We start from the raw sequence: 5,835 nt of genomic DNA on the forward strand, positions 1-5,835 counted from the left end.
TTAATTGTTGGTCTACAGCCCAAATACTTTCTAAGTGGTCTAAATAGTTAATATTTGACTAGGTGCCAACTCTTAAACGAAAGAAATATTATGCTATAGAAAAGATGCAGGATTACTATGGATACATGATAGCAGTCTGGCAAGTGTGCCTGATTGTGTACTATGCGCTCGATGGTGCCGGGTTCGAGCCACGATCCCCCGCCATCCTGCTGGAGTTTTGGGCTAGGATATAATAATCTTTAATTCTGAAGAATGAAACGTGTAAAAAAAAATAAAAAAAATCGGTGCCAAGCTGACTTCATTTAGATCGGTCCCAAAACAACCGACAAGCCTTAACCCTGCTAACTCGACGGCCCATATTCCCTTTATCTCATTTCGGCATTTATCTTATTTCAGTATTCGTGGTCGTGGCAAGTCCAATTATTGTTTTATCTGTCTGTCTATGTTCGTACTATTTGAACGGAATCAAAAAGTCGTGAACACTTTCCCACTAAGTAACCGGGTAGTTTGCTCGGCATTCACTAATGGTTCTTTACCTGGGCCGAATTGGTCAAGAGTCTATTATCACAAAATGTGTAGCCATGCAGGACCGAATTGGTCAAGAGTCTATTATCACAACATCTGTAGCCATCCAGGACCAAATTGGTCAAGAGTCTATTATCACATCATTTGTAGCCATGCAGGACCAAATTGGTCAAGATTCTATTATCACAACATTTGTAGCAATGCTGGACCAAATTAGTCGAGAGACTATTATCACAACATTTTAACATACACACGTTTTAAAACTATTTAATATTCACTCAGACTAGAGACTAAATTTCCTAGATGTTATTCTAATTTACGGCAATGAATCTTTGAAACATTATTACTTTTGACCATCGGATGGCTGCCTGGTCGTGCGGTTTGCGCGCTGGACTGTCGTTCGAATTTATCGACGGTCTAGGGTTCAAACCCTGCCCGCTGCCATCCCCCGTCGTCCTGCGGGAAGTTTGGACTAGGAAGTAAACTATCTTCAACTCTGAAGGAACATCCGAAACATGTAAAACAAACAAACAAACATTATTGCACTGTGTTCTTTAAGCATTTCATTTTAAGAATTTATTCCATATGACGTCAAAGGAAAAAAATCCACTACGTCACAGGCCTAGTGAGACTAAAAAATGCCTTTATCAATACGAGCAAGTTGTCGAGGTTTCATAGTCATTGATGCACCCAGTTTTTTCAGAATTACATGTAAAGAATTCATTCCATATGACGTCAAAGGAAAAAAAAATCCATTACGTCACATTGGGCTAGTCAGACTAAAAATGTCTTTATTAAAACATGAGAGAGGTATCGAGGGTTCATAGACATTGGTGAACCGAGTTCTAAAAGCAGTTCGTTTAAAGCATTTAAATATATATTTACACTTATAGACACTTCAGGAGAAAAGACCAAAAATTAAGGTAGCTATAATATATAAAGCACTGAACAGTAACTTACAAATTAAAAAAAAAAATCAACTTAAGTATTTTATTAGAAGTATCTACATAAATAATTATAAATACGAGGGTGTGTCCAATATTTCTCCTTCTCTACGTCTACCTTTCAATAAGTAATTGGCTTTCTCGCACACACAAACACACGCAGATACACACACATACATACACACACACGCACACACAGCCACGCTGTTGAAATAACGTAGAAACTGATAATTTGATCACAAAATAAACAAAGCCTTCACTTTAAAAAAAAAAAATTAAAATCCTTATACCTGCATCGCTCAAATCCTTAACTAGCTGCTTGTAAATGTATATTTAAAAAAAAAAAAAGAAAAGGCTTTAATGATGTCAGCTGGTCAGATCGCCCTAACTATCGATCTAATTAGAGAAGGATTCGAATTCTTCAAACGTAAGGTGAGTAGGAGGAGAACGCGAGGGAGTGAATCAATCTATGTGCCGATAATTACGTGATGTTAGCCAAGGTCTAGTTCGTGATGAGGTTATTGCCCTCAGCGGCTGTTAGGAAATATGCTCGTGAACAGTGGCGCAGAGGTTCAATGAACCCGGGCTAAAGACCATTAGAGGCCCAGGGGGCCTGTGACTTAACCATTGCAAGTGAAGGTTTCATTGCGTTTGGGCCCATGGCTCGTAACCAATTGGGGCCTGCATGAGCCATGACACTTTGTACTTGTATATAAGCCGATTTAAAACTAGCTGGATCGGAATGCCTTTTGGTAAATTTACAAACTACTCATTTTTTTTGTCACACACTTTGTCTTATGGGGGGGGGGGGAACCAACATATATTCTTTACCTGGGCCCACTGGTACTTTGCTACGCCACTGTTTCTGAAAGATGTTTATGCCAAAGTATATTAGTACTAGTCTACTAGATATGTCTCCCAAGGCACACTTATCAGCTGTTAGTAGTACTTTAGTGCTAGATTTATTGTCCCAAGGCACAAAACTAACAGCTAGTTAGTACATTAGTTACATGTCCCAAAGTACACAAGTATTAGCTAGCTGTAATACACTATCGCTAGTTACATGTACCAAATCACTGAAGTATTAGCTAGCTGCAATAGCGGCCTTGGGGGCTGGCAAGTGGGGCAACCCGCAATAGGAGATAGCCTTGTGACAGAAACAGATCAGTTCTCATAAACTAGGACTTGTTGCTCAATATTTCCTGGCATCTATATGATACCAATTACCGTGTAAGCTCTTACCATGATATTTTTGGTTTCGAAATACCGTTCAGTTTTGGTAAAGACACTCTCTTATAGCCTGTACATTCTGAGCGGCTCTCACTTTTTAAAAGTTCACCTTGGCTTAAAAAATAACGCGGCCGGAAACAACCAATTAAAATCGTTTATTTCGTAAATAAAGAGTCATACAGGTCTGTTATGTTGTATTAGAGTATAAAAATAATAGGTACATATACAGTAAATATACTGTTCATTTAGTACGCCATACAAAAAAAGGGGCGAGGGTGTGTGAGAAGGATTTCTAGTTTGGTTCTGTGGGCTAGCTCGTATTTAAGTTGTTTTTTTTATTGATTTGCTATAGAGTTATTTCGGTCAATCAGCATCCGGAAAGTTTGACGATGACGTATTCTTTTTTTTTCCCAAATAGGCTGCTGCTACTGTGTACTTATATTCACTGTATATACATCAGGTGGACAAAGAAAACCCATGTTTCAGTGTAAAAAAAGAACAACAATAAAACGCAGACGTATTTTTTCATTAGAAAGTCGAATCAATGGACCACTGTAGGTCCTATCGTACACATTTTTCTTATACTGAAGACATCATTTTATTTTCTGTGGTCAGTTGTTTGGCACGATACCTACTGGAGGCCAACAGGCAAACGAAAGCTGCTGCGACTGGAAACATTTTGGTAATTAAAATTCAGGTGTATGAGGTTTCTGTAAATCACGTTAAAAAGTTTGTAAAATGTTTTAAATGTTGAGAGGATGTTCCTTCCGAGTTGAAGCTACTTCCTAGCCCAAACCTCCCGCAGGACGACGGGGGATGGCAGCGGGCAGGGTATGAACCCAGGACCATCGAGACTACGAACAACAGTCCAACGCCATGCAAGAACATCTTAGACGAAATAAGAACGCCGAGGCTCACAACAAGAACCTTTGATACAGGATTCCAAATAAGCTTATGGACCTGATGGCATTTTTCCCCTCATCCTTGACGGCACGCTTGATGTAAGCCACCAAGAGCAGATGTATTTTACAAAGCGTTTTGTGGGCGTATCAGAGTCAGATGGTGGAGAACACTTAGAGTTTATATAGTTAAAAGGCCAATAGTGCAGTACTTACGTATGGTAGTTTATTTTGTAACTAAGATAAGGCCTACAGCGTTAGAGGCGGACGAGTCCGTTATCGTGACGTGATATGATTATATAGTCTACCCTTTCATCTCAGGGTCCCACATATGACATTCGCCCAGGGCCCCGCGCTCTGCTAAGGCTGCCTCTGGCTGGCTGTAATACACAACCGCCATATGTACAAAATCACAGAAGTATTTGATGCTTGTACGTATTTTGGGTATTTGTGCCGAGGTAGAATAGATAATTACTACCTCAATATGAAATATTAGTTTCAAAGCACGCTTGTGTTAATTAATTCATCCCATCTAATTAGTGTTTTAATATTTTTTTACCGAGACATTTCTCCGATTATTACGCAGAGGAACGTGGGTAATGATATGAGAGATTTGATGCAAGTGGGGCAAATTTTTAAAAATATCTGCCCCTTGCACTCTTTGTGAGTAAGATTTGTTTAAATACCAGGTTATCTCATTTTATCTCAAACTACTCTTCTTTCGCCCAGTAGGCCTATAAGAGTAGGCTACTAATTCTTTGAGGTATTAAGTTGAATTCACTGTTCCGTAAAACAGCAGAAAAAAAAAAATTTTTATTACTGTTCAAGGGAGGTGACTAGTGTTTTCCACGTTTATATGAGATTCTCCCTTAACTCCCTTTGATAAAGTAGACATTAATAATTTACTGATTCTTTGGCATTCAAAGAAAAAATTTTAAGCAGCTAACATTTATTACTTCTCCTTTCCTAAAACCAGATCTAACAAATGTAAATATATCATTCGCTGATTTGCTTTTAATTAAAAAAATAAATAAACTCAAAGCACTTTGTTTCACATTTATGTATTTCCAGACTTTAAAATTAACAGTAAAAGACTTATCCCCATATAAATGCACATCAAAAGATTAACTAATACCAACCAGAAAAACACTATAAAATATTGAAGCTAGATAATATTGGTTGTGACTAGTGACTTGCTATTTGTATGACTGGGAAATGTTCCAACTGCAATTTAAACAATGGCAATACTAATCTGACAACAGTATTGACCTCAGTCTCAGTACTTTACACATACATAGACAACAGAGGATATAGATTCCATAATGTTAATATTACAGACATCAATCTCTCACAGCACAAAGAAAGTTTAGTGCAATATTTAAAATCATTCTTCAAATAAAGGTTTTTGTTTTGCTTGTTTTGGATGTTACTTAAGAATTAAAGATTTATAAATCTTAACTCAAACCTCTGGCAGGCTGGTGGGGACAGCAGAGGGTAGGGTTAAAACCAGGGACCATCAAGATAACAGTCAAGAGCCCATATCACATGACCAGGCAGTCATGTTTGAGACATTTTCATTTACCAGTGTAATTAGGCTAACCATCTCTGGATAAGAAGATGAAATTTTTTTTTGTCAGTGAATGCATCGCAACACAGTGTCGAGTAGAAAATATTTTTCTTTGCCTCACAATGGACCTCATTCACCAAGCGTAAACAAACAACATTTAGCCACGTGATAATATTGATAAATCAATGAAAAAAAAACGCATCACGTTAAGGATTGCGTATTTTGTATAGAAGAGATAGATAACCATGTCGCTAAATGTTGTTTGTTTACACTTGGTGAATGAGGTCCATTATTTGAAAATCAAAAAAGGTAAAAAAAAAAAAAAAGTGTATTCAAACTAAAGAATGTACAGGCTGGCCATGTTTACTAGTCTAACTTTGTCTCTACTACAGAAATTTGCAATATATGAATTTCAGATATTTGTCAATTTAGACAACCATGGTTTTAAAAATTGCGCAATTTTTTTTTTGGGCTGGTTTTTTTTTATTTCATTTGGGGCCACCAAATTCATTTTGCCTAGGGCCTCCATTTATCCCTGGCCGTTACTGATATGTACTTATGTATATATGCAACAATTAGTTTGTTTCCTGTTTAGTTGCTTAAGTCTCTAAGGCTTGTGTTGTTTTTAAAGTAACAAAATGTAAAGGATAGAAAAGTAAAACAAAATTAA

This window comes from Biomphalaria glabrata, chromosome 1 (genome assembly GCF_947242115.1).
Source record: "Biomphalaria glabrata chromosome 1, xgBioGlab47.1, whole genome shotgun sequence".
Classification (NCBI taxonomy): Eukaryota; Metazoa; Mollusca; class Gastropoda; family Planorbidae; genus Biomphalaria; species Biomphalaria glabrata.